Source organism: Lagopus leucura, unplaced genomic scaffold (assembly GCF_019238085.1).
Source record: "Lagopus leucura isolate 7727_CA_CO unplaced genomic scaffold, USGS_WTPT01 Super-Scaffold_100002, whole genome shotgun sequence".
Lineage (NCBI taxonomy): Eukaryota > Metazoa > Chordata > Aves > Galliformes > Phasianidae > Lagopus > Lagopus leucura.
Window position 1 is genome coordinate 47194879 of NW_024962263.1, and position 11192 is coordinate 47206070.

Here is an 11192-nt window from a genome sequence, read left to right on the forward strand (position 1 = left end):
ACACTACAATGCAAAGCTGAGCTGGAAAGCAACTGGTGTGGCCATAAGAGGGCACACTGCTGCTGCAGCTCCAGTGTAGCCCAGCAATACCTCCTGGGATGAGATGTGCCAGTTGCATCCCTGCTGAGAGAGACTGTGCAGTGTCTGCCTTCTGCAGGACTTGCAAGAGGCTTGCTAGTGCATTCCCCAAATGTTTGCTTATCTTCTGGTTTCCCATTCCCCACCCTGCCTCTCAATCTTTCAGTCTCTCTCTGGATTGCTGTTAAGTGAGAGTTTCAAAGCTTGCAGTACTGATGTACTTAAAGATAATTTTTTTTCTGGTCACAGCTTTAATGAATCTGGAATTTCTTAGGGTTATTGTATTTCAGCCTGTTTGCACTGCAGTAAGTGACCATATAAAAACAGATATATGCGAAGAGATTCTCTCTTGAAGTTATTCAATGTATATCTCTTGGTGCTTTTTGCAGCAGCATTTTTGCAAGAAGTCCTAGGCATTATTTTGCTAAAATGGTTCTGACAGTATCAGAAGTGCATACATAAATTAAAAATGATCAATGAGCTGAAGGCCTGGAGTTGTAAATCTAGAGCACAAGATGATTGCTAGTTATAAAATTAACAAAAAACAATATTTGAATGTCATGAACATAGTGGACACAGAGAAACTATGTAGCTCAACAGAAACAAGATAAATCAAGATGGAGGGCAGATGAGGCTACCCCACAGATCTACTCCCAACTTTGAGAGCAAGAACACCAAAGTACATTTTCAGATAGGATGGAAAAGTGCTATCACATAAACAGTAAAAAAAAATCAGGTTCTGACAGGGGGACATACCCTACTTACTGCTTATGACAATTATCCATGTAAGTATCCAGGCGTTCTTCACATTAGTGAAGAAATACCTTTACATCCAAACAGCACTTGGCATTACGATAGAGAATAACTTCTTCAAACTAGAAATTCCACATATATTCTTTGCCACTACATTTTTTTTTTTTAATTTAAACTCAGGAAGTGTATCAAATTCTAATGTCTGTTTGAAGCACACGTTAAACACAATTCTATATATCCAATACATACAGTTTATACTCACTTGTGTAAGTTCAATCTATTGGAAGATTTCCTGTATCATTGAGGAGTTTCGGAAACTTGAAGAGAAACTCCTGCAGCTTGCACCTGGCTTGATGTGATCCTCATTCCCTGGCTGCCTCTGAGCTGTTTCATGTTCCCTCAGCTCCCCAGGGCTGTTTGTTTTATCCCCTCTCTAGCCAACAGCCCTCTAGTTTGAGTGCCAGGCTTCTGGGATGGAGGTAATTTCTTTGTTATACTTGCATTATTTCTAGTACAGTGAAGCACTGACCCCCAGGTTATCATACTACAGCTAGCTCCTAATAATGGAAATCTGACCTGCTGGTACAAAATACTGTGCAATAAAAAGTGATAAATGTGTGTGTCAGGAGCAAAATTCAAAGCCTTCCCAAATAATTTGACAAGACTATTTCCGCACCTCTGATTGCTAGAAGTGCCACAGCTCCTGTGTAATGTTGTCAGCCTGGATGTTGTCAGGATGATGAAACTACTTTTGAATGCTATGGACCTAGTATTCTGTGTCAGGAGTCCCCTGAAAATTATCAGGGAGCGCTGCTTGCAGGTATCACATATTCTTAGCGCTCATACATGTTGGTTTTCTGTCCAGCTGATCAGAATTCCTCTTGCAGAAGAGTCTAAGAGTTATGGACATCACTTTCATGTTATCTCTTGGCTGCCTCCTGAGCCAAGCCCCTATGATCGTGTGCATGAACTTCAAAGGTGTTGGTACAAACTCTGTCAGTTTGGTTTAAATAATTCTCATACATTGCTGAACCAAGGTTGCTTTCCACTGAGGAAAACTCACTTGTTCTGTTTCAGGTTCTCCAAGAAGTGGGCGATCTGGAGCAAAATATAGGGATAACCCAATCCCACTGGATCTATGCAAACATGTCCAATTAAATAATGACATCCCTTAGTGACAGCTGGCACTCATAAGAACATTGCTACTGTTTTAGTCTTACTTACAGCACACATTCTCAACAATAGCCTTAACAAGGAGAAATGGTTAAACTAGTAGCTAGAAACCCATGCAGGTCAACACAGACTGTGTTGATGCTTCTAAAAGAGTCAGAAATTGAAAATACACATTGACAATTTCTTCTCAGGATCTCCTGGTCTTGGCCTGCACTGATGATAGAGGGAAGGACATGCAGACTTCTGGGAATGGCAGTCTGTCACCTAGATTTAATAAGTTTTCTTCTTCCAAGGAGAAAGTTAGTCCACTGACTTCTTTATGGAGCGTTCTTCAACTGGCTTATCTTAGTTCTGGTAAGGAGGACTCTAGAACATATCAATTTGTCATTTGAATAATTTATTTTTGATTTAACTGGACAGGGTACTGACTCACCCTCACAGTACATCTTTACAGCTTTTTTTCCATACATCAATTTTACTGAGTAGGTGACATCCAGCATAAAGAAAAATGAGATCTCATTTCTTAACAGACATTAAAGCAACTTACTGCTGCCTCTGGGACTGTGAGCTCATCTTTTAGTTGGCCTTACTAATTAGCAGCATAAACTCCTGCCTCCCTTATGAGATTGGCTTGCAAGTGGATTTTGACAGAAGCTCTGAGTGTCATGTAAGGAATGTTCTGAGGGATTACTCAGGCTGATAAAATGAATAATGAAATGAAAAATACTAAAATACAATGCAATTCCTAATGTGAAACAATCTGAGATAACAGCTTGCTGGGAAATGCCTTCTGAATTCCTGCTTTCATGATTCTTGTTTTACCATCTATTTTGAGAACAAATTTTATTCGTGTTTTTTTCCAATAATTTCTTTGAATTCATGTTAGCAGGGTTGCACTGCATAGAGGACACCAACACCAGGTTTGAACTTCAAGATTTTTTTGGATGTCCCATGCCTTGCTGCAAGAACAGTCAGTGACCCCCTCAATTCCCAGACAGCGTTTACTCCCAGAGTAACTCCCAGTGGAGACACTTCACCTGCTTCATTTGTTGCAGAAAACAACAGCACTAAAGGGCTAAGGCAAGTGTATAATAGCTACCAAAAAGTTCTTTCATTATTTGTTTGGAATCATTCTTTAAACCCTGGAGTCTCAGATCACAACATTTCTGGCTCTTATAGTTGTAACAGATGATCACATGATGTTATAAAAAGCAAACAAAATGTTCGTAATGTAAATCTCATCTGGCTTTAAGAAGAGTGTGTTTTAATTCTGAGGCCAATCATATAAATAGCAATATTTTGGATCTGGAACTTAAATTACACTAAAGCTTTCTCAATGTTATTACAAATCTCCCTTCCCTTCCCTTCCCTTCCCTTCCCTTCCCTTCCCTTCCCTTCCCTTCCCTTATGCACATATACTATATTATATGTAGATATGCGCACATATTAACACATAGATGTACATATTAAAATTTAAAATGTGCATCTATGATTGCAATTGTAAAATGATTTTAGACATTTCCTAGGACTACAAGATTTATTATTTGAAAAGAGTTTTAGCTATGGGGTTCTACAGGACTTCCTCCTGGGCACTGGAAAGCTTATTGCTATTTAGGTCCTTTTACCACATCCTCTCCTGGAGGTGGAGGTAAGAACTTTACTTGCCTGGCTGTACAGCAGCTGCTGGGGGAGCAGCCCAAAAGAACACAAATCACTACTTTATTTGCCAGGTGCTTGTCCCCTTCTCTGCCTGTCCCCATCTTGCATCTCAGTGACTCTATCCATGCATGGCCCTGTCTGTCTTTCTGCTGTTGTGTTAAACTCACAGATAAGTTCAGATACGTGAAGTCCTACTTGCTCTAAATCTTCTGCCCATGGAGACACTCTGCTCTTAATGATGGCAAAGGAACCTTCTAATGATCAGGTAGTTGTACACTCTGAACTGATTCAGATCCATTTTGTACAAGGCAATTTTTGATACATGGCGAATCACTTGGGAACCCTTCCAGGGCAGAGGGGTATGGTTTGACTATTTCATCCACTGGCTGCAAAGCTGGAGCTCAGTATCTAGGCTTTCGCTTTATGGTTGGATTATACACTTTCCAGTTATCCCTGAAACTTCTAAGTGATGCTTGACTGTCAACTGAAGTTTCAGTTTGCTGGGATATACAAAGATAGCTTTTCAGGGTTCTTCTAGAATCCGAGATTCTGGTTTTGCCACCTTGAACTGCCTGAATGTGAGTTTTCTTCAAAATAATTAGCAGAGTATTGAGAAAAAGGATAAGAAAGGACAGAACTTCAGAAAAAAAAATAGTTCCAGCATTAAATAAGGTTTATGGAAATTCTGAGTATTTTATTAAGGAAAATACATTTTGACCAACAACAAAGAAGGAAACTATAGAATCATAGAATCATAGAATCACTAAGGTTGGAAAAGACCTAAAAGATCACCCAGTCCAACCGTTCACCTATTCCCAATAGCTCCTACTAAACCATGTCCCTCAACACAACATCCAGTCTTTCCTTGAACACCCCCAGGGTCGGTGATTCCACCACCTCCCTGGGCAGTCCAATCCAGTGCCTGACCACCCTTTCTGAAAAGTAATACTTCCTCATGTCCAGCCTGAATCTCCTTTGCCGTAGCTTGAAACCATTCCCCCTGGTCCTATCACTAATGACACGAGAGAAGAGGCCGACCCCCAGCTCACTACAACCTCCCTTCAGGAAGTTATAGAGAGCAATAAGGTCTCCCCTGAGCCTCCTCTTCTCCAGGCTGAACATTCCCAGCTCCTTCAGCCTCTCCTCATATGGCCTGTGTTCCAGACCCCTCACCAGCTTTGTTGCCCTTCTTTGAACACGTTCCAGGGCCTCAATGTCTTTCTTGCAGTGAGGGGCCCAAAACTGGACACAGTACTCGAGGTGCGGCCTCACTAGTGCTGAATATAGGGGAACAATCACCTCTCTGCTCCTGCTTGCAACACTGTTTCTGATGCAAGCCAGGATGCCATTGGCCTTCTTGGCCACCTGGGCACACTGTCGGCTCATGTTCAGCCGAGCATCAATCAATACCCCCAGGTCCATTTCCTCTACGCAGTCCTCCAGCCACACCGCCCCAAGCCTGTAGCGTCGCCTGGGGTTGTTGTGGCCGAAGTGCAGGACCCGGCATTTGGCCTTGTTGAAACTCATCCCATTGGCTCCAGCCCAGCTCTCCAGCCTGTCCAGATCCCTCTGTAGGGCCTCGCTACCCCCAGGCAGATCCACACTTCCAGCCAATTTGGTGTCATCTGCGAATTTACTGAGGGTGCACTCGATGCCCTCATCGAGGTCATCAATAAAGATATTGAAGAGGACAGGCCCCAGCTATGAACCAGAAATGCATATTCTTGAATCTTCAGTGTAAAACCTCAGTAGATTCCATGGGCATACAGGTTCAATGAAGGGACTGCTGTCCATACAGGAAATATAGACAAATGGAGATAATGTGGTAGAGAATGCCATCAGATCCTGCAGAACAAAGATCTCAGACAGCCAGAAAATTTAAAGCATCCTCAAATTTCATTATTTGACAAAGAAAAAGATGAAAAAAGGACAACAAAAAGCCTCTCTCAATGAGAAAATGAAGTGTTCTACTTAACTCCGTAAAATGTTTGAGGATTCAACATGTAGAAAAGATAAGATAAAGCATGGAAAGGAACAGAGATGTACAAGAGGGAAAAAGAGCAAATTCCCTCACAAATACAAACAGATGAGTGATTTTTTCTGACTAGGGAGAGAATAAAATCATTTCAATCTGATCTTCTCTTCAACACTCAGACACAATAGCAATAGCTGCTATACATAAACTTTAGATGTTCTTCAGCTACACTCAATGAAAAGAATTATATTCTAACTTAGAAAGGTCAGTAGTGAACGGAGTTAGGGGATGTTAAATTTACACAGTGGTAAATTAACTGAAGGAGAACCACTCTAAGTATAGCATGATGAAGACACTGAGGGATCCAGATGAACTTTTTGAACTCTGTGGTATTTGCTGGGCTTTTTCAATCTATGAGGTTGGAGGACACAAAGCTTTCTTCTCACATTTTAGTCTTCAGGCCACAGAATATTCTGCATCTATGCCCTAGTGATGTTTGCCTCCAATAAATCTGAACTGTGCTGGGCATCTGTAGAAGACAAAAAACAAAAAAGCCTGTGTCTGAAACATTTGTGTTTGTGTGCATCCTTGCCTGTACAGCTGGTCTGACTCAGCTCTGAAGATGCCATGCAGCTGTTCCTCTGGAGCTATACCTGTGGGCAAGCAGCAGCAGAGTCCAACATCTATGTACATCTTCCTGATCTCCAGAGTTCATTTTGTCCCTACCCTGTCATGTTTAATCATCAAGCATTAAGCTTTTTTCTTACTGGATATTCATGTGCATATGTTCAGAGCTTACAAGGCCAATCTACTATTGTTCCAGTTTTCCTATTGATGTTTTTCTTTCTAATCAGAGCCCAGGGACTTGCTACAAGCTCTAGTCTTTCAAAACTGATTACTTCTTTGCTGGGTCCCTATTTACGTTACTGCAGTTCTCTAAGGCTGGGTTCAACTGGTGCAAAATGACTTTGCCTTTTCTGAGAAGGCAGGATTTGTCCTGAGTACTGTGGAGCTCTGGCAAGTCAAGGCAAATGAGAAATGCCCCTTAGGACATCTCTGCTGTTGCTTGGCCATAAGGGCAAAGTGGCAAGGAGTGGCAGCGTCCTCTTGAAGCTCAGGGAAGTATGCTTGGGAAACTAAAATGTCTCACTACATCTCCAATGAGCCCATCTTTCTGGGAAGGCAGGGAACCAAACCAAACCAAGTCAAGCTAAACCAAACCATTATCAAAGGAAATTTTGAGAAAAACAAATGCATCTCCAATGCTGCTGGATCTGCAGTTCCAAAGTAAAGCAATAATCTCCACAGAAGAAATGAAGCTAACCTAAGGTTCAGTTGGATAATGACAAAATATTTCTAATGCTAGAAGGTTCCAAAATGTGTAAGGGAAGCAACATTTGCATAGCTCGTGTGTGGAAAGAAAAAAACTCATGGCAAATGATCCTTATGAGGAAAAGCAGCAGAGCCCAGTTGACTTTCATGTCAGTAGGGGACGGTGCTAACAGCATTCCAGACTGAAATCCAAATGGCTCAGACATAAGTGGAAATAAATGAAATGCTGGAATCCCAGTGGGTCATGCAGCAATCTCAAGTGGCAGCCAATCTTCCAATTTCCCAAAGGTTTACCTACCAATCTTGTCCCTTCCCAGGAATAAATCCTGTTGCTCATTTTTGTGCAGCTCACTTTCAGATACACATGCACATAGCACAGAGTATACTAATATGGACGTTTATACAAACCATGACTTTTGTTTTAGGAAGATTCCTATCAAAAGGGAAGAAGAGATGAAACATCAGAGGAAGACCATTGCTGTGGTGAGTGGCTGGGAATTCTTGGGCAGGCATGACAAACAGTATAAGTTCCCTTTGCCTTTCAAAAGAACCTTGAGATAGCTCTGTTAGATAGATTATTCCACAGTCTTTGTAGTTGTAAGGGTTGCTTTTCTAATGAGGTAAGAGAAGTCAAATTAACAGCCAAGATAAGAACCATCGGTCTGATATAAATAAAGTTATAAAGCTTACAATATATCACAATCTGCAGCAGATAAAGGAGTCTAAACCCCTAGGAGGGTTCAAGAGGAAGCTGATATTGGGAGTATCTACACCCTCAGTTCTCTTTTTAAGAAGACAGTTGAGCCACAGTTTGCAATTGTTGCAGCTGAAGAGGGTGTCACTGTTGGAGCTTAGGATGAGGACATCACCCCCCTGCTGCACTGCAATTCCTCCTGTTCTGTGTCTCCAATGTGTTTCCACAAGCCTATGTGCATGTCCTTGTATGACCATGTCCTTATCACATAAGTGACATCACAGTGCCAGTAAGAGCTAACTATAGAACTCTCCCTTGCCACACTGCTGCTTTCCTGTACCTCCCAGGACCTTCCTGTATCCTAACCCCAGATACAGCTACATCCCTACTTGTCTGATTGTCATGCATGTTTTAGGAGCTAAGCTTTGCATTCCAAGTAAAGAGCCAGGCATCAAAAAATATTATTGCTACTGGAGCCAATTTTGTTGCTGAAATTTTCCATGGGAGCTGGGTCTCACAACGCAGCATCAGCAAAAGGACTCTGAAATGCCTGCATCCATTCTATCACTTATATAAAATTTTAGCTCCTCACTATTCTATATGCGTTTTCAACCCATCCAGCTAAATCAGGGTTGAGTGCAGTGGTATAACTTTTTTCTACTTGGTTTTGTTTTCTTCCATGAAGATATTACATCTTTTGAAATCTCTTTCCTGATATACAACTTCTGCAGTACTTCTAAGTAAGCGCACACTTCCAAACTCCTCAGATCTGCTATTTTCTGGATTGTTTATTTTCTATATATTTTGGTCATGAGCTTTGGGACTGTTGAATGTTTTCAGTGAACAAATGATGCCTTTTCTTTTTTTGGAACAGACAATTTATTTGCAATAGAAGTGTGAGATACAGTAGAATACAAGTGGGAACCAGAAAATCATGTATTATTTCATAGTGTATTCTTCAGTAGATTATTCCAAACATAACACATGGAAAGTTTAAGTCCTATAACATTAGTTCTGATATGACAGTGACTAAACATTTTCACATTAAGCAACGTTCTGGAAAAATCATCAAACATAGTTTGCTGTACCTCGCTTGTCCTAAATTACAAAGACTGCATCAGCATGATTTAAATTGTATAACTAACCACGTAACAAATAATTCAGTCTGTATTTGCATCATGTCTATTTGTAAGTCCTTGAGAAACTCAAATACGCACAGGTTGATTTGAGAGTCAGAATATGTGGCATCCACATCTCTCACCTTGGACAGAAAGGTTCATAACATAAATTCTCACATATTTTCTTTAGGTTATAAATAGTGGGTGGTATATTAAATCCTGCATGTGTTACACAGACTTAAACTAAAATGTTGCAGATTTCAGATGCAACTGCTTTTAGCTAGCATTAGAAAGGTGAAAGCCCTATCTGAAGGCTATTTATCTTTTTAGGCATCTACCATGCCCAATAATTAATAATTAAAACACATTTTGAAAAACTCATGTGCAAATACATGTGACAAGCCTAAATGCTGCATATGAGACGAGCCTTGCTTCTGCTTCCACTGAATGAAAAAACTCCCATATACTTCAACATGAGAAGGGTTTTTTCTTTCTTTCTTTTTCTTTTTTAGTGAAGATTTGGCTGACAAACTCCTCAGGATTTAGGCAACCTGAAAGGTATTTGTGTGCCTCAGTGTAACCACCTTCAGCTTTCATCCTTTCTTTTCTGAAGTCTGGGGATTAAATATTCTGAATATGCTCGTTAATGTGCAAATGAAGTGTTGGAAACACCTGTGCCATCATGGAGGGGTATGAGACTCATTCACAATTCTTTCCAGAATAATGGTGAGACACCTGTCAAGCTTACTGTGATTTATATCTACCAACATTAACCAATACATATGCTAAGTGTTTATAACCCATATGAAGTGTTAAATAATTGTTTTTATAATGATGCTACTGCAAAGCAACTTAGAGAAGCACATACCCTTGAAGTTTAAAGCCGAGTCCTAAGGGGTGCTGAGGTGTGATGTTACTTGAATATACCTTGAACACCACAAATGGTGATCTCCCGTTGCGGGGTACGATGGGCTTTGGAGGTAGTTACACCTAAGGATTTACTTTAGGGTGAGTCATAAATCTCAAGTTGAATGCAAAATCTCCTTCCATAATTTACTATCTTGCTTAAAAGTGCTTGCTTGGGAAAAACTACGATGAAGTGCATGAGAAGAGCCATCAGCTCCCCAAAAAGCTCAGCATCATTTTCTTTGCAGCTAATGACAAACTTCTCCACAAGTTTGATTCCATGGAAGCAGGAGCAAACGTAACAGTTCTCACTTTCCTAAATTGGCCAATGCATGACAGCATCCTTTATCAGCTAATGGTCTCTTTACTTTAGCTTCTCTTCTTTCTCTCAATCTTTTCAGGATCCTCAGCATCTTATCTCCAATACTCTTGTTGAGTAAGGAGTTCCTGTGAGTAGGTTTGGTTCTGAGTGTTTGCCACAATTCATTAGTAAACTGTGTTTCAAGGAAAAAAATTTGCTAATAGAGTTGGCCAGTACCATGCTCATGCTATGCTCACCTCTGCAACAGAATCAGATGATGTGAAGAAAACAAATATTACGCAATTGGTGTAAAGGACCCTTAAGCATAAAGCAAATCACAGCTTCTTATTGAAATAATACAGCACCATGCAAAATCTGCATATTGTGAGTTTCTAAGGAGTACTTTTAAACACAAGAATGCAAAAAATTTTAACAATCTGCTAGTGCTATGAATATAACGCTCTTCATTTTACCTGCTTAAGCCATGAAAAAGGTTTAATCAAAATGTCCCTTTAACAAACACAGTGTTTGAAGAAAAAAAAAGCCAGGACAAATGTCTAGAGAAAAAAAAAAAAAAAAAAAAACACAGAACAGACAAACAAACAAACAAAAAAACCACTATTTTTACTCTTTGTGATTGAATCTATATAGGATGATACTTACCCATTTGAAAAAGGCAGACAGGAATCCAAACGCTACATCTATGTTGCCCATCCCCTGGAGACTCAGTTCCTGCTGTGGCTTAACTCTTATCTGTGATCCTTAGCTCTTGCTTGGCTCTTATCTCTGATTTGATACAGCAGGTCAAATACCAGCAGGTCCCTAGCCATGTTCCTGCTCTTGAACCATGATGCTGTCCTAAGGATGTAAGCTAGGGATAACCATCAGCTGTTTTACCATATTCTGCAAGTACATGGCAGGAGTACGTCTGGCCAGGAGCAGGGCTGTCACTGGGTCACCCCAGGAAGCCCATGTGTGCCATGTGCTGTGCCTGCACAGCAGAGGCAGGAGCAGAGCCCAAATGCAAATGGTGGAAGAATCACAACTCTAGTGCTCAATGCAGGTAGCTTGTGCCACTCTCTAACAGGGTTTTTAAGGCAAGAAAAGTGTGATAGTAGGAGAATGAATACAGCAGGACATGCTGGAGCTATACAGTGCTGTGAGTTGGAATAGCAGAATTGTCCTTGGATCACAGTGCACAGA